General features: G+C 46.5%; 1 protein-coding gene across 4 annotated transcripts in view; it reads left to right on the top strand.

Annotated features, from left to right (window-relative positions):
* Window positions 1–22,069, top strand: part of PLD1 (phospholipase D1) — a 497,457-nt gene that overhangs the window by 171,396 nt on the left and 303,992 nt on the right. For 3 of the 4 annotated variants that reach the window (XM_063916253.1, XM_063916254.1, XM_063916251.1), the window contains exon 1: window positions 6,689–6,838. The exons of the other annotated variant lie outside the window; for it this stretch is intronic. The gene's annotated coding sequence lies outside the window, so the exon portion shown is untranslated. Of the gene's footprint in view, window positions 1–6,688; window positions 6,839–22,069 lie in introns of those variants that run through there. 4 annotated transcript variants of the gene reach the window in all.

Genomic DNA, 22,069 nt, shown 5'->3' with positions numbered 1-22,069 from the left:
CATGTCCACCTGTGGCCTTTCCCAACGGTTTACAATCAGTTGGAAGACTTCTGGATGAAGTCCCCACTCTCCCGGGTGGAGGTCGTGCCTGCTGAGGAAGTCTGCTTCCCAGTTGTCGACTCCCGGAATAAACACTGCTGACAGTGCGATCACGTGATTTTCCGCCCATCGGAGAATCCTTGTGGCTTCTGCCATCGCCATCCTGCTTCTTGTGCCGCCCTGTCGGTTTACATGGGCGACCGCCGTGATGTTGTCTGACTGAATCAGCACCGGCTGGTTTTGAAGCAGGGGACTTGCCTGACTTAGGGCATTGTAAATGGCCCTTAGTTCCAGAATATTTATGTGTAGGGAAGCCTCCTGACTCGACCATTGTCCTTGGAAGTTTCTTCCCTGAGTGACTGCCCCCCAACCTCGGAGGCTTGCATCCGTGGTCACCAGGACCCAGTCCTGTATGCCGAATCTGCGGCCCTCTAGAAGATGAGCACTCTGCAGCCACCACAGCAGAGACACCCTGGCCCTCGGGGACAGGGTGATCAGCCGATGCATCTGAAGATGCGATCCGGACCACTTGTCTAACAGATCCCACTGAAAGATCCTTGCATGGAATCTGCCGAATGGAATTGCCTCGTAAGAAGCTACCATCTTTCCCAGGATTCGCGTGCAGTGATGCACCGACACCTGTTTTGGTTTCAGGAGGTCTCTGACCAGAGATGACAACTCCTTGGCCTTCTCCTCCGGGAGAAACACCTTCTTCTGTTCTGTGTCCAGAATCATACCCAGGAACAGCAGACGCGTCGTAGGAACCAGCTGCGACTTTGGAATATTCAGAATCCAGCCGTGCTGTTGTAGCACTTTCTGAGATAGTGCTACTCCGACCAACAACTGCTCCCTGGACCTCGCCTTTATAAGGAGATCGTCCAAGTATGGGATAATTATAACTCCCTTCTTTCGAAGGAGTATCATCATTTCGGCCATTACTTTGGTAAATACCCTCGGTGCCGTGGACAGACCAAACGGCAACGTCTGGAATTGGTAATGGCAGTCTTGTACCACAAAACGGAGGTACACCTGGTGAGGTGGGTAAATGGGGACATGCAGGTAAGCATCCTTGATGTCCAGTGATACCATGTAATCCCCTTCTTCCAGGCTTGCAATAACCGCCCTGAGCGATTCCATTTTGAACTTGAACCTCCTTATATAAGTGTTCAAGGATTTCAAATTTAGAATGGGTCTCACCGAACCGTCTGGTTTCGGTACCACAAACATTGTGGAATAGTAACCCCGTCCCTGTTGAAGGAGGGGAACTTTTATTATCACCTGCTGGAGGTACAGCTTGTGAATTGCCGCCAGCACTACCTCCCTGTCCGTGGAGTGGCTGGCAAGGCTGATTTGAGGTAACGGCGAGGGGGAGACGTCTCGAATTCCAGCTTCTATCCCTGAGATACCACTTGTAGAACCCAGGGATCCACCTGTGAGCGAACCCACCGGTCGCTGAAGTTCCGGAGACGGGCCCCCACCCCACCTGGCTCCACCAGTGGAGCCCCAGCATCATGCGGTGGATTTAGTGGAAGCAGGGGAGGATTTTTGTTCTTGGGAACTGGCTGTATGGTGCAGCTTTTTCCCTCTACCCCTGCCTCTGGGCAGAAAGGACGCGCCTTTAACCCGCTTGCCTTTCTGGGGCCGAAAGGACTGTACCTGATAATACGGTGCTTTCTTAGGCTGTGAGGGAACCTGAGGTAAAAATGTCGACTTCCCAGCTGTTGCTGTGGAAACGAGGTCCGAGAGACCATCCCCAAACAATTCCTCACCCTTGTAAGGCAAAACCTCCATGTGCCTTTTAGAATCCGCATCACCTGTCCACTGCCGAGTCCATAATACTCTCCTGGCAGAGATGGACATTGCATTTATTCTAGATGCCAGCCGGCAAATATCCCTCTGTGCATCTCTCATAGATAAGACTACGTCTTTAATATGCTCTATGGTTAGCAATATAGTGTCCCTGTCAAGGGAATCAATGTTATCAGACAGGGAATCAGACCACGCTGCTGCAGCACTGCACATCCATGCTGAAGCAATAGCAGGTCTCAGTATAGTACCTGAGTGTGTATATACAGACTTCAGGATAGCCTCCTGCTTTCTATCCGCAGGCTCCTTTAAGGCGGCCGTATCCTGAGACGGCAGTGCCACCTTTTTTGACAAGCGTGTGAGCGCTTTATCCAACCCACGGGGATGTCTCCCAGCGTAACCTGTCCTCTGGCGGGAAAGGGTACGCCATCAGTAACTTTTTAGAAATCACTAGTTTCTTATCGGGGGAAGCCCACGCTTCTTCACACACTTCATTCAACTCCTCTGATGGGGGAAAAACCACTGGTTGCTTTTTCTCCCCAAACATAATACCCTTTTTAGTGGTACCTGGGTTAATGTCAGAAATGTGCAACACATTTTTTATTGCCGTAATCATGCAACGGATGCCCCTTGTGGATTGTGTATATGTCTCATCCTCGTCGACACTGGAGTCAGACTCCGTGTTGACATCTGTGTCTGCCATCTGAGGTAGCGGGCGTTTTTGAGCCCCTGATGGCCTTTGAGACGCCTGGGCAGGCACTGGCTGAGAAGCCGGCTGTCCCACGGCTGTTACGTCATCCAGCCTTTTATGTAAGGAGTTGACACTGTCGGTTAATAGCTTCCACATATCCATCCACTCTGGTGTCGACCCCGCAGAGGGTGACATCACATTTATCGGCACCTGCTCCGCCTCCACATAAGCCTCCTCATCAAACATGTCGACACAGCCGTACCGACACACCGCACACACACACAGGGAATGCTCTGACTGAGGACAGGACCCCACCAAGTCCTTTGGGGAGACAGAGAGAGAGTATGCCAGCACACACCACAGCGCTATATAAACAGGGATTTACACTACACAAAGTGATTTTCCCTATAGCAGCTATAATACACAGTTTTGCGCCTAAATTTAGTGCCCCCCCCCCCCTCTTTTTTACCCTATTGAGCCTGGAAACTGCAGGGGAGAGCCTGGGGAGCGTCCTTCCAGCGGAGCTGTGAAGAGAAAATGGCGCCAGTGTGCTGAGGGAGATAGCCCCGCCCCTTTTTCGGCGGGCTTCTCCCGCTCTTTATATTAATATTATGGCAGGGGATTTTTACACATATATAGTTTATTAGACTATATTTGCCATTTTAAGGTAATCTAATTGCAGCCCAGGGCGCCCCCCCCCCCCCAGCGCCCTGCACCCATCAGTGACCGGAGTATGTGGTGTGCATGGGGAGCAATGGCGCACAGCTGCAGTGCTGTGCGCTACCTTAATAAAGACCGGAGTCTTCAGCCGCGGATTTCCAGGACGTTCTTCTTGCTTCTGGCTCTGCAAGGGGGACGGCGGCGCGGCTCCGGGACCGGACGACCGAGGCTGGGCCTGTGTTCGATCCCTCTGGAGCTAATGGTGTCCAGTAGCCTAGAAGCCCAAGCTAGCTGCAAGCAGGTAGGTTCGCTTCTCTCCCCTAAGTCCCTCGTAGCAGTGAGTCTGTTGCCAGCAGATCTCACTGAAAATAAAAAACCTAATAAATACTTTCTTTTCTAGGAGCTCAGGAGAGCCCCTAGTGTGCAACCAGCTCGAGCTGGGCACAGATTCTAACTGAGGTCTGGAGGAGGGGCATAGAGGGAGGAGCCAGTGCACACCAGTAGTCCTAATTCTTTCTTAGAGTGCCCAGTCTCCTGCGGAGCCCGTCTATTCCCCATGGTCCTTACGGAGTTCCCAGCATCCACTAGGACGTCAGAGAAAACCTCGTAATGCCGTGAGTAAAATACCAATCTTCATAGCAAATTTACTTGGCGCAGTGCGAACATTGCGCATGCGCAATAAGCGGAAAATCGCTGCAATGCGAAAAAAATTACCGAGCGAACAACTCGGAATGACCACCCATGTGCACTGCAGGGGAGGCAGATTTAATATGTGCAGAGAGAGTTAGATTTGGGTGTGGTGTGTTCAATCTGCAATCTAATTTGCAGTGTAAAAATAAAGCAGCCAGTATTTACCCTGCACAGAAATAAAATAACCCACCCAAATCTAACTCTTTCTGCACATGTTACATCTGCCTCCCCTGCAGTGCACATGGTTTTGCCCAACTGCTAACAAAATTCCTGCTACGATCAACTTGGAATTACCCCCTATGAAGGGTGGTCTTTTTGTTACGCGGACATGTATTATGCATTTATGTTTGTGTTTAAGCAAAGCTTTTTTTTTTCTTTTACATGAGATGGAAATTTATGCTTCTGTACTGTATTGGAGAGCAAATAAAAGATGAAAAACATGTACAGCATGTAACATACAGTATGTCTGATTGAACCAGGCATGGATACCACTAGCTACTGGCACACATTTTTATATTGTTACTACTTTGCATATGGTTTCATCCTGAATGAAAATGGATTGCAAACGGATTGCTAATGGGACTATGTGCATGTCCTAATGTGTACACTTATAAGCAATTGTTTTGCGCACGTGGGAACAGCACTCATGATTATAGTCGCCACTTATATCTCACCCATGCTAGGTGCAGGAAATCCATCTGAATTTATGCCCAATATGTATACGCACAATTCTGAATAGTGGGTAACGCTGGCTTTATGCCGATGGTCCACCACGATACACTCACAAGACAGTTCTTACGTGTGTTGCAGCTGTTTAACACCCAGAAAGGCCCATTTAGCATTGGCAGAGACTGAATCATGCGCAAATTCTCAAAGATGCACATAGAGCCTGGGATGCATTCGCAGTAAGTGGAAAAATGCTAAAAGCAGCAAAATCTGAAGTTTCATATAACTCAGGCCCAATGTTATTCTTAGGGGGGATTTCGTTCAGCACAGTGTGCTGCTGGACATCCTCACCGATGCACACTTTACAGTCTATTATGGAAACCACGCTTTGCTGACAACTTAACAGTGGACAAGTGTCATTGCCCGACCATTCCAGGTGCCCTTTGTGGGTACCACATTGGATTAGATTCCCCTCGTAATGCAGAATTCTCCTCCTTATTGAACTAATGGTGGAATAAGATCTAAAAACTGAACGTGAGAAGGATAGTCTCTGTTTGATGTCTAAACCAGAGACTGGCCCTTCAGCAGTCTGCAGAGGGAGAAATTAGTTATGTGACAACTTTGGGAGATGTACGAACAGAATACAAGCAGTTCATTTTTATTTCTCACTTTTTTCCTGCGCAAACAAACACGTTCTCGATCTCCAACGTTGCATGCAGAGCTGCCTGCTGCTCATACAGTGCACTGTCCATTGCAGAGATAGGCGGGGAGACTATTTAGGGCCCGATTCAGACCTGATCGCTGTTGTACAAAATCGCACAGCGACCAATTATTGGACGACTGTGCATGCATATGCACTGCAATGCGCAGGAGCAACGCCAAACAGCGACAGAATGGTGCGAAAATTTAAATCGCTAGGCATACGCAAGGTCAGGAAGATGACAGTTGTGGATGGTAACTAGCAGTTTTCTGGGAGTGTCAGGAAAAACGTAGGCGTTCCTAAGCGTTTTCAGGGAGGGTATGTGACGTCAGCTCCAGCCCCGAACAGCCTGATTCTTTCGCACTGTACGAGTAAGTCCAGGGCCACGCACAGACAGCTCAGACTGGCAAAATCATTTGTAAGTTGCGAACGGATTTGCAGATGTCCGCTGTCTGGTGATGTTTTCGCACGGCGTATGCATGCATTCGCACACTTGCATGGGGCGGGTGACGACTATCTGATCACAGTCCTCTGCAAATTTGCAGATGTGCGATCAGGTCTGAACTAGGCCCTTAGATTGCAAGCTTCTCGGGGCAAACTGTCATATTGGGGTTCATTCCGAGTTGATCGCTCGCCAGCAACTTTTTGCAGCGCTGCGATCAGATATTCGCCGCCTATGGGGGAGTGTATTTTCGCTTTGCAAGTGTGCGAACGGTTTTGCAGCCGACGGCACAAAAAAGTTTGTTCCAGTTTCTGAGTAGCTCTGGACTTACTCAGCCGCTGCGATCACTTCAGACTTTTTGGTCCCGGAATTGACGTGAGACACCCACCCTGCAAATGCTTGGACACGCCTGCGTTTTTCCAAATACTTCCAGAAAACGGTCAGTTGACACCCATAAACGCCCTCTTTCTGTCAATCACCTTGCGATCAGCTGTGCGAATGGATTCTCCGTTAAATCCATCTCCAAGCAACGATCCTCTTTGTACCCGTACGACGTGCATTGCAGTGCATATGCATGCGCAGTTTTGACGAGTTTTAACCTGATCGCAGCGCTACAAAAAGTTGCTAGCGAGCGATCAACTCGGAATGACCCCCATTGATCGTAGAGGTTTCAGATCACAGCTACCTCTGTTGCTGCTGTGCACACATATAAAGCCCGTTGTCCAGGAGAGCAGGTAGCGTGCCGAGGAGGTAGGTCACATACACTGTCACACACAGCTTCCCAGGCCATACTCAGTCATACTGCAGGTTGCAACAAGTCCTCCAGATAACATATCACTTTCCACACTGGCGGAACCCGCCCTTCGCCGACGTCACGCCATTCGGCAATACTGAGGAGGCGTGGTCTGAAGTTCTCCGCTGGAATCTCACTGGCTGAGGGTCCCGGGGGCTCGGCCCAGTAGTCTCCTGTCTGTGGGGAGTTGTCTTCCTGAGTAGTTCCCGATGCTGCTGCTGCTCCTCCTCAGTGTCTGAGGCTGCAGGTTGTTCATATATCCTGGTGGTGGCTGCTGCTGAACACTTCCCACCACAGCCAGCACAGGACACTGACAGCAGGATGGGCTTCCAGCGGCCACAGGGGCTTCAGGTTAGTGTCACATACTCACATCCTATACAGTTGATATTTGGTGTGATCTGCCAGTGTATAGCGACAACGATAAAATGTCACTGTGAGTGATGCTTCATACTGTACATGTCTAGCATTATAGGGAGACTACAGTCAGCCATCACATTTGGAATATCATGTTTTACTCTGTTCTTCACAGTTGTGTTACATTGGGGGTAAAAGAAATGAGATTTTATACTGGTGAACAGAATATTCTTGAATATTGTAAGAATCATTTGCTGAAAGCCAACCTATTTCTTGTGTATGTGGTGTGTTATTCTGTTTATTTCTGGGGGATTATATTTAGAGGTTCTCCCTTGTGTTCTAGTTTAGTTGGAATGTTAGGGATCTGTGATGATCCTAACTTGTACCATGGGATATTACTGCAAGACACTGGGAATGCCGTGTGAAAGGTTGTCTGACCTACTTGGAAAAACCAGTTCTGCTAATCATCGAGAGCAGAAGACACAATTGGCGTTCTTGTTTTATGGCTGTCATGAAAGGGATTACACAGATTTCCACATACTGCTTCGCTCTGTAAAATAAACTACAGGTGTCACAGTGTATTTGTCAAGGTGTCTCAGTGTTTTTAACATCTCGGGGCATGTGATAGTCAGGGAGGCTGGTGTAGGAGATTATTATAAAAATAATTCATTTTGGGAGAACTTTACAAGAGTCAGACATGTACAGGTTAGGAACTAAAATTACCTCTAAGTTTACAAATGCTCATCAGTCAGTAATACAGTAGTTGTTCAAGGGGCGTTTGTGGCGTTGTGTAGTTGCTGTGCACAGCCCTGAGAATTTTGTAAAATTGCTCATTTTTATGTGCCCCTCCATGGGTGTGAAGGAAAATTGGTGGTTTGTGTCAGCGAGGTGCCAATCCATGGTCATTGCTGAGCAATTAATTGACCTTTGAATATGCCTGTAGATGGCTATCTAATAGGTTGCATTCAGATTTCCAAATCGTTTTCATTTTCATCTGAAAGGGATTGTATTGAATTTGATTGAAGAGAGGTGTCTTGTAATTATGCAGTTAAATGCAAGCCCTCTTACCTCTATGGGTCCAATTCAATTGTTTGTCCCTGCTGCTACCACCAGGGGCCATAAAATGGAGCAATTCATTTGTTGCTCCGTTTAGACGCCGAGTAGCCATGGGGCTGAAATTTTTTCTTGCAGCCTCCAGATGTGTGGAAACTCAGCGCTTTGGGCGTCCAAACGGAAGTTTGGATACCCAAACCAAAGAGTTTAGACGGGTTTAGCTGTTTTAAGTGGCTAAACCTAGTCTGTTTGGGCACGACATGTGCAATGTGCATGGCGCCCATACATCAATTGTTTGATTGCCTAAACAGTGCGGTTTAACCACATTTTTAAGAGTTAGGAATTCCCCTGATGCATGACATTATTTGTTAGCAGCAGTGGTGTCACTTGGATGGAGAAATCTTCCCATGTGTCATGTGTTTGGCTCAAGTGTCATGTATTTGGCTTCTATCACACTGTGGGATGACCAAATATGTTAGGCTGCTGCTGAGACCTCTGGCTGCATCATTATAAATAAGGTGATGTGGCTGGGGGATTTCTACCCAGGGTTGTAATCAGAATTTGGGGGTCCCAGTACAAATCAAACATAGGTGTGCAAGTTACCATTGTGGCATGAGAACTCGCCTCGCCTCGGCTTGGACTAGCACCGGGTTTATGCGATTTTGTGCACATTTTTGTGCTGCTAGTAAAAATCAGCGAGTCCAGTGGTACCCTAAATGGTGCATATTGCCGCACTTACTCGAGGGGCAAGAACATTGCTCGTAAATGAATTCCCACCTAAGAATTACTTCATGTATAGAGTACGTAAGAAGTGACTCCCATACATACAGTACAAAATAATTTACGTCATAAAAATACTAATTTCTTTTCCTCTGTAACAATTATGTTCTGCATTACTGTTTAATAAAGGTAATTTAATATAGCAGTTTTTCCAATTTGGAAGCCTATTTTTATTTCCTAACCTTTAGTAGTTGTCCTGTCAGTGACTATGCAGAAACAACCCCCTTAAAAACTCATGGCCACTAACTTAAATGACCTCTTCCCCATAATAACATAATACATAATACATACGTTGCCTCCCTTACACAGTGTAGTACATCTATATACACTAACATCTGTATTTTGACTCCCGGGATCCCGACCATCAGGATCCTGACTGGATTCCCTTTCAGGCAGGTATCTTACAGAAAGTAAAGCAAGAACATGAACTATGGTGTTCTGTGTGGAACACGTTTGTATGGTAATATAGTCAGTTTATTTGGATAAAGTTTATTATCTAAATGCTCAGGATGAATGTGAATGTCTTATGCTCACGGTGTGATTTTGCCTATGTGTCCGATTTGCACTATGCGATTTCCCTTGAACTCCCCGGAGTCCAGAACCATCAATATTGACTGTACACACGGTTCCAATTTTAACTATACTATGTACTAGATTGTACACTTTCTAGTCAAAATTGACCTGCCTGCACAGTGTTATTTTTTCTTGCGATACCGACCCCGTAGGAGCGTGAGTTGTATACACATGGTGCGATATGTACTATGTTTTCTACCGATATGGACTATAAGACCCATGTCGGAAGTTCAAAATGCACTGTATGTATTCCCGTTTACTGTGAGGGTGCTCCTTACTGTTATGCATGTGATAAGTGGCTGGATGTATCATTAATAATATGACAATGGCCCTCATTCCGAGTTGATCGCTCACTAGCTACTTTTAGCAGCCGTGCAAACGCATAGTCACCGCCCACAGGGGAGTGTATTTTCGCTTTACAAGTGTGCGAACGCCTCTGCAGCCGAGCTGTGCAAAAACATTTTGTGCAGTTTCTGAGTAGGTCTGGACTTACTCAGCCCTTGTGATCACTTCAGTGTTTTGGTGCCGGAATTGACGTCATACACCAGCCCTGCAAACGCATGGACACGCCTGCATTTTTCCAAACACTCCCAGAAAATGGTCAGTTGCCACCCACAAACGCCCTCTTCCTGTCACTCTCCTTGCGATCGCCCGTACAAATGGATTCTTCGTTAAATCCATAGCTCAGCAACGATTCGCTGTGTACCCATACGACGCGCATGCGCATTGCAGTGCATACACATGCGCAGTAGAGACCTGATCGCAGCGAGCGATCAACTCGGAATGACCCCCAATATGCGATGCATGAAACATCCCAGCCTATGTCAGCTGAAGTTTTCACAGATAAACCTTTCAATAAAAACAACATATACATTATCTAATAAATGTTGGTGGACCAAAAAGGATGACAAAAGATACAACTATAAACTAAATGTTTGTATCCAACTATCCATACAAAATCCTAAAATACACGCCAGACAAAACAATAACATATATAAAGGGGTCTATTCATGAAGCATTGAAAAGTGTGAAAAAGAGAGCCAGTGGAGAAGTTGCTCATGGCAACCAATCAGCTGCTATGTGTCATTTTATAGAATGCATTTTGCAAATGTTTGCCATGGGAAACTTCTCCACAGGCTCACTTCTTCATACTTTTCATTGCTTCTTGAAAACCCCCCAAAATATGGGTCTGGGAGGAAGGGATTTCCAGAATCAGGAGGAAGTGCTGCTAGCCAGCATCAACTAATGTAACTTCCCAAACACCATGTCCTCATTACACCATAGGTTACATGTCAGAATCAAATGTAAAAATTAGACATTTAAAATGGCAACCATATTTTTTAAAGGCACCCTTTTCATACAACTTTGACATGCAACTATGCATATCCTAAGCCTTGTGCTTCACGAAAGTGTGATGTTTTTCTAGATTTGTAAAAATGCTCTACTTACACAAAGATAGCCCGATCTCCCTAATTCAACTACTGAAACTAGCGTATCTTTCTCCTTTTCTGTGTAAGTAGAATTTGTTTTCAGTTTTCTTTTCACAAAATCTGCTAAAAATATCTGGACACCATGGGGCCCATATACTAGCAATTATTTGGAGCAATTGTGCGTGTTGCAGATGATTGTGCAAAAAAAAAAAAGCATGGGTTTAAGTGATCGCCAATTCCGACCAAAATGCGATGGTAATTGTCCAACATGTTGGATTTTAACAACCAATCGGGGCTGTAGATTGCTAGTGTATTGTAACAATCAGCCACATTTGCAGACCATTACTAGTATTGTACTATTAAAATGGGCACATTCATGATTTGCAGATCTGATCTTTGGATAAAAGTGATCAGCGAATCACTGTAAAATATCAGCAATGTACAAGCTCATATTGGTGGATTGGAGAATAGTTAATCAGGGGAAAAAATGCAGAAACTGTGAATCTTTTTTTTGTGATTGCCAATGCATGAGCTCCTTAAGTCTTCCTTTAGACAAAGCTTTCTCATATACACATTTATTAACTCTATTGGGTTTGCATATTTTCTCATTAGCTTAAGTATAAGCCTTATACATTCATTGAAGAGTTCCAACAGTTGTTTCAAGCAGCAAAATTACTATATTCACCATACTAATCCTAATACTATTTGAACAAAAAAATCTTTAAAACATTATAGAACCTTTTTCTCTGACGTCCTGAGTGGATGCTGGGACTCCGTAAGGACCATGGGGAATAGCGGCTCCGCAGGAGACTGGGCACAACTAAAGAAAGCTTTAGGACTACCTGGTGTGCACTGGCTCCTCCCACTATGACCCTCCTCCAGACCTCAGTTAGAATCTTGTGCCCGGCTAAGCTGGATGCACACTAGGGGCTCTCCTGAGCTCCTAGAAAGAAAGTATATTTTAGGTTTTTTATTTTACAGTGAGATCTGCTGGCAACAGACTCACTGCAGCGAGGGACTAAGGGGAGAAGAAGCGAACCTACCTAACTGGTGGTAGCTTGGGCTTCTTAGGCTACTGGACACCATTAGCTCCAGAGGGATCGAACACAGGACCCGACCTCGATCGTTCGGTCCCGGAGCCGCGCCGCCGGCCCCCTTACAGAGCCAGAAGCAAGAAGTGTTCCGGAAAATCGGCGGCAGAAGACTTCTGTCTTCAACAAGGTAGCGCACAGCACTGCAGCTGTGCGCCATTGCTCCTCATGCACACCTCACACTCCGGTCACTGATGGGTGCAGGGCGCTGGGGGGGGTGCGCCCTGAGGGCAATATAATACACCTTGGCTGGCAAATCTACACCATATATAGTCAGGAAGGCTATATAGGTGTAAAAATACCCCTGCCAGAATTCCAGAAAAAGCGGGAGAAGTCAGCCGGAAAAGGGGCGGGGCCATCTCCCTCAGCACACTGGCGCCATTTTTCCCTCACAGCTCCGCTGGAAGGACGCTCCCTGGCTCTCCCCTGCAGTGTCAAGCTACATAAGGGTAAAAAAGAGAGGGGGGGCACTAAATTTAGGCGCAGTATATATATATATATATATATATATATATATATATATATATATATATATAACAGCTATAAGGGAAAAAACACTCATTTATAGTGGGATCCCTGTGTTATACAGCGCTCTGGTGTGTGCTGGCATACTCTCTCTCTGTCTCCCCAAAGGGCTTTGTGGGGTCCTGTCCTCTGTCAGAGCATTCCCTGTGTGTATGCGGTGTGTCGGTACGGCTGTGTCGACATGTTGGATGAGGAAGGTTACGTGGAGGCGGAGCAGAGGCCGATAAATGGGATGTCGCCCCCTGTGGGGCCGACATCAGAGTGGATGGATAGGTGGAAGGTATTAACCGACAATGTCAACTCCTTACATAAAAGGCTGGATGACGTAACAGCTGTGGGACAGCCGACTTCTCAGCCCGCGCCTGCCCAGGCGTCTCAAAGGCCATCAGGGGCTCAAAAAACGCCCGTTACCTCAGATGGCAGACACAGATGTCGACACGGAGTCTGACTCCAGTGTCGACGAGATTGAGACATATACACAATCCACTAGGAACATCCGTTGCATGATCTCGGCAATGAAAAATGTGTTACACATTTCTGACATGAACCCAAGTACCACATAAAAGGGGTTTTATGTTTGGGGAGAAAAAGCAGCCAGTGTTTTGTTCCCCCATCAGATGAGTGAATGAAGTGTGTAAAGAAGCGTGGGTTCCCCCGATAAGAAACTGGTAATTTCTAAAAGGTTACTGATGGCGTACCCTTTCCCGCCAGAGGATAGGTCACGTTGTGAGATATCCCCTAGGGTGGATAAGGCGCTCACACGTTTGTCGAAAAAGGTGGCACTGCCGTCTTAGGATACGGCCACTTTGAAGGAGCCTGCTGATAAAAAGCAGGAGGCTATCCTGAAGTCTGTATATACACACTCAGGTACTATACTGAGACCTGCAATTGCCTCAGCATGAATAGTGCTGCTGCAGCGTGGTCTGATACCCTGTCAATATTAATACCCTAGACAGAGATAATATTTTGCTAACATAGAGCATATTAAAGACGTCGTCTTATATATGAGGGATGCACAGAGGGATATTTGCCGGCTGGCATCCAGAATTAAGGCAATGTCCATTCTGCCAGGAGGGTATTAGAGACCCGGCAGTGGACAGGTGATGCTGACTTTAAAAGGCACATGGTGATTCTGCCTTATAAGGGTGAGGAATTGTTTGGGGATGGTCTCTGGGACCTTGTATCCACAGCAACAGCTGGGAAGAAATTTTTTTACCTCAGGTTTCCTCACAGCCTAAGAAAGCACCGTATTTTCAGGTACAGTCCTTTCGGCTTCAGAAAAGCAAGCGGGTCAAAGGCGCTTCCTTTCTGCACAGAGACAAGGGAAGAAGGAAAAAGCTGCACCAGACAGCCAGTTCCCAGGATCAAAAATCTTCCCCCGCTTCCTCTGAGTCCACCGCATGACGCTGGGGCTCCACAGGTGGAGACAGGTGCGGTGGGGGCGCGTCTCGGGAACTTCAGGGACCAGTGGGCTTGCCCACAGGTGGATCCCTAGGTTCTGCAAGTAGTATCACAGGGATACAAGCTGGAGTTCGAGGCGACTCCCCCTCGCCGTTACCTCACATCAGCCTTGCCTGCTGCCCTCGGAGAAAGGGAGGTAGTACTGGCGGCAATTCACAAGCTGTACTTCCAGCAGGTGAAATCAAGGTACCCCTCCTTCAACAAGGCCGGGGTTGCTATTCCAAAATGTTTGTGGTACCGAAACCAGACGGTTCGGTGAGACCCATTCTAAAATTGAAATCCTTGAACACTTATATACGAAGGTTCAAGTTCAAAATGGAATCGCTCAGGGCGATTATTGCAAGGCTGGAGAATTTCATGGTATCACTGGACATCAAGGATGCTTACCTGCATGTCCCTATTTACCCTCCTCACCAGGAGTACCTCAAAATTGTGGTACAGGTTTGTCATTACCAATTCCAGACGTTGCCGTTGGTCTGTCCCCGGCACCGAGGGTATTTACCAAGGTAATGGCCGAAATAATTATCCCGTACTTGGACGATCTCCTTATAAAGGCGAGGTCCAGGGAGCAGTTGTTCGTCGGAGTAACACTATCTCGGGAAGTGCTACAACAGCACGGCTGGATTCTGAATATTCCAAAGTCGCAGCTGGTTCCTACGACGCGTCTACTGTTCCTGGGTATGGTTCTGGACACAGAACAAGAAAAAGGGGTTTCTCCCGGAGGAGAAGTCCAAGGAGTTGTCGTCTCTAGACAGAGACCTTCTAATACAAATACAGGTGTCGGTGCATCAATGCACGCGAGCCCTGGGAAAGATGGTAGCTTCTTACGAAGAAATTCCATTCGGCAGGTTCCATGCAAGGATCTTCCAGTGGGATCTGTTGGACAAGTGGTCCGGGTCGCATCTTCAGATGCATCGGCGGATAACCCTGTCTCCAAGGGCCAGGGTGTCGCTGTTGTGGTGGCTGCAGAGTGCTCATCTTCTAGAGGGCCGCAGATTCGGCATACAGGACTGGGTCCTGGTGACCACGGATGCCAGCCTTCGAGGTTGGGGGGCAGTCACACAGGGAAGAAACTTCCAAGGACTATGGACAAGTCAGGAGACTTCCCTACACATAAATATTCTGGAACTAAGGGCCATTTACAATGCCCTAAGTCAGGCTAGACCCCTGCTTCAACACCGGCCGGTGCTGATCCAGTCAGACAACATCACGGCGGTCGCTCATGTAAACCGACAGGGCGGCACAAGAAGCAGGATGGCGATGGCAGAAGCCACAAGGATTCTCCGATGGGCGGAAAATCATGTGTTAACACTGTCAGCAGTGTTCATTCCCGGAGTGGACAACTGGGAAGCAGACTTTCTCAGCAGACACGACCTCCACCCGGGAGAGTGGGGACTTCATCCAGAAGTCTTCCAAATGATTGTACACCGTTGGGAAGGCCACAGGTGGACATGATGGCGTCCCGCCTCAACAAAAAGCTACAAAGATATTGCGCCAGGTCAAGGGACCCTCAGGCGATAGCTGTGGACGCTCTGGTAACACCGTGGGTGTACCAGTCGGTATATGTGTTCCCTTCTCTGCCTCTCATACCCAGGGTAATGAGAATAATAAGAAGGAGAGGAGTAAGAACTATACTCATTGTTCCGGATTGGCCAAGAAGAGCTTGGTACCCAGAACTCCAAGAAATGATCTCAGAGGACCCATGGCCTCTGCCGCTCAGACAGGACCTGCTGCAGCAGGGGGCCTGTCTGTTCCAAGACGTACCGCGGCTGCGTTTGACGGCATGGCGGTGGAACGCCGGATCCTGAAGGAAAAGGGCATTCCGGAGGAAGTTATCCCTACGCTAATTAAAGCTAGGAAAGAAGTGAGCGCAAACCATTATCACCGCATATGGCGGAAATATGTTGCGTGCTGTGAGGCCAGGAAGGCCCCAACGGAGGAATTTCAGCTAGGTCGATTTCTGCACTTCCTACAGTCAGGGGTGACTATGGGCCTAAAATTGGGTTCCATTAAGGTCCAGAATTCGGCTCTATCGATTTTCTTCCAAAATAGAACTGGCTTCACTGCCTGAAGTTCAGACTTTTGTTAAGGGAGTGCTGCATAGTCAGCCCCCGTTTGTGCCTCCAGTGGCACCGTGGGATCTCAACGTGGTGTTGGATTTCCTGAAGTCGCATTGGGTTGAGCCACTTAAATCCGTGGAGCTAAAATATCTCACGTGGAAAGTGGTCATGCTGTTGGCCTTGGCGTCGGCCAGGCGTGTATCAGAATTGGCGTCTTTATCATGCAAAAGCCCTTATCTGATTTTTTTATATGGATAGGGCGGAATTGAGGACTCGTTCCCAATTCCTTCCTAAGGTGGTATCAGTGTTTCATGTGAACCAACCTATTGTGGTGCCTGCGGCTACTTGGGACTTGGCGGATTCCAAGTTACTGGACGTAGTCAGGGCCCTGAAAAATATATGTTTCCAGGACGGCTGGAGTCAGGAAATCTGACTCGCTATTTATTCTGTATGCACCCAACAAGCTGGGTGCTCCTGCTTCTAAGCAGACTATTGCTTACTGGATCTGTAGCACGATTCAACTTGCACATTCTGCGGCTGGACTGCCGCACCCTAAATCTGTAAAAGCCCATTCCACAAGGAAAGGGGCTCTTCTTGGGCGGCTGCCCGAGGGGTCTCGGCTTTACAACTTTGCCGAGCTGTTACTTGGTCGGGTTAAAACATTTTTGTAAGAGTCTACAAGTTTGATACCCTGGCTGAGGAGGACCTAGAGTTTGTTCATTCGGTGCTGCAGAGTCATCCGCACTCTCCCGCCCGTTTGGGAGCTTTGGTATAATCCCCATGGTCCTTACGGAGTCCCAGCATCCACTTAGGACGTCAGAGAAAATAAGATTTTACTCACCGGTAAATCTATTTCTCGTAGTCCGTAGTGGATGCTGGGCGCCCATCCCAAGTGCAGATTGTCTGCAATACTTGTATATAGTTATTGCTTAACTAAAGGGTTATTGTTGAGCCATCTGTTGGGAGGCTCAGTTATATTTCATACTGTTAACTGGGTATAGTATCACGAGTTATACGGTGTGATTGGTGTGGCTGGTATGAGTCTTACCCGGGATTCAAAATCCTTCCTTATTGTGTCAGCTCTTCCGGGCACAGTATCCTAACTGAGGTCTGGAGGAGGGTCATAGTGGGAGGAGCCAGTGCACACCAGGTAGTCCTAAAGCTTTCTTTAGTTGTGCCCAGTCTCCTGCGGAGCCGCTATTCCCCATGGTCCTTACGGAGTCCCAGCATCCACTACGGACTACGAGAAATAGATTTACCGGTGAGTAAAATCTTATTTTTATGTGAACTTGACAAGAGTCAGTGCCCTGACCAACTAATAAATCACCTTTTATAATAATAATATTAATAAAAATAACAAAAATGTACCCTCTTGTGAAAGAATACAGATGTGTCCTCATACATCTAGCCTCAATACGCCATGCAGTGTGAGATGCCTGGTGTGAGTGAGCCACCATGTACGTGCAAGTCTGCAAGCGTCTGTCATCTTTTTTTGCCGTAAATGCTTATTAGTCGCAACGCAATGTGACAAGGACACATGAGGATACTGTGCTGCTTAATTTGATATGTGACACTTGCATATTGTGTGTTACCAGCAGTGGCTGGACATTACGTAGTGCAGGGGGGAGCTGGTTAGCATATATAGGGATGTATGTAATATATGTGCTGGCTGCAGTTCCCCAGCGATCAGCAGTGCTGTGTCTATCACAGCCACCAATGCACGTGGGATGCAGCATTCGGCTTCACTGTCCTTTAAAAGCCCGCCCCCAGATTCCTGGGAAACCTAGCCAATAGGAGTCTGGGGGCGTGTTTAGGATGATAGTGATGCCTAATGCTGAGCCCCAGGTTCTGCATGGCGGCTACTGTACACAGCGCTTCCAGCTCACACCACATAGTGCAGGGAGGAGCCGTTTAGCACATGCAGAGATGTACTGTATGTAATATATGTGCTGGTTGCAGGTTCCTGGGGATTGGCAGCGCTGTGTCTATCACAGCCGTCGCCACACCTGGGACACAGCATTCGGCTTCACTGTCCTTTAAAGCCTGCTTCCAGACTCCTGTGAAACCTAGCCAATGGGAGTCTGGTCGTGGGCTTAGAAACGAGTGATGCCTAATGCTGAGTCCTGGCACTGCCATCCTGGGATAAAAGAAGCCAGTACATATATTACATACATCTTAACATGTATGTTTCTATGTGCTATGGGGCTCCCCCCTGCACTATGTAGGTGGCACTGCCACCGCTGCAGTGTGTGACTGAGTCTGTATACGGAGCAGAACAAAACTTGTATGGGAAAAAAGCTGCAGCTGCTACAATGTAGTAGAACTTTGTATACAGATTCAGAGACACATATACAGTATACAAGTGTTGCATATTAAATGAATCAGCACAGTCTCCTTGTACTTCCTAGTTACATTGTATGATGACATATCTGTCTCTTTAATACCTTCTGTATGATGCTGTTTTTATGGGTGGAAAACTGCTGTGTCCTAAACTACAAATGTGCCACATGGCATGAATATGGATGCTGGAAAAAATAAAAAAACACAGTTAGAGAATTCCAGTAGCAAAAAAAAACACACAGGGTATCCATGGAAACACATTTGGGAATCTTCAGTGTGACCTCTTTAGGAATGTTTCATCATTGACCAACTGGTGATACAGGTAAAAAGTGATCACACCTGAAAGGCTTAAAGTGATCGTCTCGGGAAACATTATAGAGGGTATGCAATTAGCCCCATTGCCGCCTCGGCGGCTGAAAGCGGATGAATATTGCAATTAATGGCCGATGGTAATTATTACGGTATCCAATTAGAGGCCATTTTGATCAGGCAGAATTGGACCTGCGATCATGCAAAAACACATGGGATCAGAGATAAGTTCCTGATCCCATGTGTTATTGCTTCTTCCCCAATAAATGCCAGCATCAGTAGGAGGAGAGCGCCACATTAGGGCTAATAGGATAGCCCCCCGGCGATACATTTACCCTCATAGTGTTCAAATGTGTTAAAACCATACTTGCCTACCTGACCCTCTCCATGAGGGAGAAAATGCTCTGTTCCTGGACTTTCCTGGTAATGTATGATTGCCATCACCTGTGGTGAGCTAGTTAATTGATAAGAAAGGTGTTTCACCACAGGTGATGGCAATCATACATTACCAGGAAAGTCCAGGAACAGAGCATCACTCCCTCATTTAGAGGGTCAGTTAGGCAAGTATGGTTAAAACATCAAAGAATTTCCTTTTGAGGAATACAACTCTTATAGGCCTACGCACTGGCCGACATCACTCAAAGATATGAACGATCTCGTTCATTAATGAACCATATACCATTCATATCTTTGAGTGTGGAGGCTCCAGCGATGAACGATGCGCGGCCCCGCGCTCGTTCATCGCTGGTGCCCCGTCGGCTGTGCATGCAGGCCAATATGGACGATCTCGCCCATATTTGCCTGCACTGCTACGGAGCCGGGTGACGGGGGGAGTGATGAAACTTCACTCCCCCCGTCACTGCCCCCCCATCGGCCGTATCCGCCGTCAGGCAGCTCGGCGGCGGATCAGCCAATGTGTAGGGCCCTTTAGACAGCGAGGAAATCCCCACAGCAGGACCGATTAGCATTTGTCTGCTCATTACATTATCCAGGTTCATTTAATTTAATTCATAATTAGATATAATTTTATTGCACATGGTGTCAGGGAAAATATCTCATTGCAAATCCTCCTATCCTTTATCATGCCTGAAGACAATTAATAGTGTTTATCTTCCACTTGTATTCTTATTACATGCCTGATTGATTATTAGCGCTCTAGCTAAGACATAGGGAGGTGGGAGTAAAGTATTTTTAGCAGCAAAGCATAGTATGTTTTTGCAGACATTTTCATGGTTTGTACTTTAAGTTTTAAAGCAGCAATCCCATAAAAATTATGTGCTAAATCACTGTGGATGACTATACTAACCATCGTATTTACTATTTCACCTTGATTTGTTATTTCATGCTTCTATTACCAAATGATAATTCTTCAGATTCACCAGTGTTGTTTGACAACCATGGCAACCACAGTCACAGTCCTTGAAATTCCCCTCTGAATTCTGCTTACACTGTGATATCCTCCCCCCTCTGCCCTCACATGACATGCTGACAGTATGAGGGCCTATATCCATTAAGCAGAATGACCATGTCTATGGCTGCCAGCCAGACAATGGGGGGAATTCAATTGCCCATGGTAATTTGCCGCAGGCTAATTGATCCACTGGGGCTTTTCAATTAGCCCTGAATGCAGCCCTACGCCAGCACTTATCAGGTATTTTTTGGGGGGACCTACCGCGGTCACAAAAAAATCCCTTATTAGTGCCCTGTTTTCACAACTGCGGCCGCGAAAAACACATAGGTCTGTGAAGTTATCACAGATCCTATGTGTTTTTGCATGGTAATTTTTTTGTGGCAGTAGAAACGGGCTTTAATTAGATTGCCTGGAAAAAAAGTAAAGCCCCATTTTTACCATCTAAAAAATTACAGCGGACAATTTAATTTTTAGATTCTAAGTTTGCAAGAGCAGCGCCTTCTCCCCTCATGTGCCTTTACTTCTCTTACTTACACTAGCTTATACTCCATACTCCCTTTGATGGCACCTAACCCATGGTTTTCCTTACTTGTCCTATATTGTCTTGAACTGTAAGTGCTGTTTTGCTCATTTGTTTATATACTATGTAATGGGCGCTGCAGATCCCTTGTGGCGCCATATAAATAAAGGATAATAATTGCCCCTAATGTGTTTTATTACTGCTCTGTGCACTGTGATATCCTAGCCTCCTTCTAATCCCTCTTCTGTTATATGACATGCTTAGAGCCGTGACCCTGCGGCACTCCAGAGAAGTATTAAAGAGGAGATTCTTTGTAGGAGGATAGCTAAGAATAATGTATGCTTTAAAGGTACTTAACTTGCTATTTAAAGAAAAGAAAAACCCTTAAAACATCTCATGTATAATTGATCCCATAGTGTATCTTTATTATGTATGTATTTATTTTATTTATTTCTTTTTACAGAATTTTTATCATAAGGTTTTACTATTCAGGATTCTTGGTATAGTGTATAACAGCATACTACTAATACAGCTATTTGAAATAGAAACATGATGCTTTTTGGATGTGTGAGCTTTATCTAGATTTCTACCAAAGCACAGAGAAAGTTGGTGGTACTGTATAACCATACTGGCAGTGGAGCACGCATGGGGGGTTTCCAAGTACCTAGAAACCTCCCCTGATGAGCTGACTCTTTTATTTTTGAGACGGAGACACCACGGAGCTGCTGCACTGCTGCCGCATCAGAGAGCTACAGTAGCTCTCTGCTTGTAGAATTTCTGGAGTGGTGGAGGGGGGAGCTGCTGGCTGCACATGCTCAGCCACAGCAGCTCCCTCCATCCTCACATTGCTGACCCTCTGCTCCCAGCCCCTGATGGAACCCTATGTATGTACTTATTTGTAGTTATGTATGTATGTGTGTTTGTGTCTATCTGCTTGTGTATGTATGTATGTATGTATGTATGTATGTATCTATGTATGAATATGTGTGTGCGCGCGCGCGTGCAGCGGTCTTTGTGAGTAGATTAATGTATTAAAGTACAAAAGGCATAGTGTACCGACGTTTCAACGCTGCGCGGGGCATTTTTTTCAAGGTGCTGTGCTGTAGGCTTGAAAAAAACGCTCTGCTCGGTGTTGACACGGTACAATATGCTTTTTGTACTTCTATACATTAATTTACTCACAAAGACCGCTGAGTGCCTCCTGGTTTCTACTGCATGGAGGGGGTGTGTGTATGTATTATATATATATATTATACATACATACATACACACACACACACACACACACACACACACACACACACACACACACACACACACACAAAAGCACTAACCCTCCCACGGAAACCCCCCTTACTAAATCCTGCGTTTGCCCCTGACTGGAATACTTGAATTAGGAATTAGATAAAGGAAAAGATAAGGTGAATGTTTAGGGACTGTTGCCACTTCAAATTTGCAAAAGGCCTTGATTTTTTCATCAACTATAAACTAACTGAAAATGGGTCTCAAGCTGTACTTTCTCTTTAAAACATTTTGGGGCGATTCAATTGCTTTACCCCGTAGCTGCCACTAGATGGTGCCCGAGGGAGCAATTCAGTTGATGCTATGTTTGGGCGCTAATAGTGGGGTGTGTGACATTGCAGCTTGCTGCTACCTGAGATGGAGAGCTGAAATG

The sequence above is a fragment of the Pseudophryne corroboree genome, chromosome 4, assembly GCF_028390025.1.
Source record: "Pseudophryne corroboree isolate aPseCor3 chromosome 4, aPseCor3.hap2, whole genome shotgun sequence".
Lineage (NCBI taxonomy): Eukaryota > Metazoa > Chordata > Amphibia > Anura > Myobatrachidae > Pseudophryne > Pseudophryne corroboree.
Note: the sequence above shows the minus strand (reverse complement) of the source record. Positions and strands in the feature narration are given on the sequence as shown.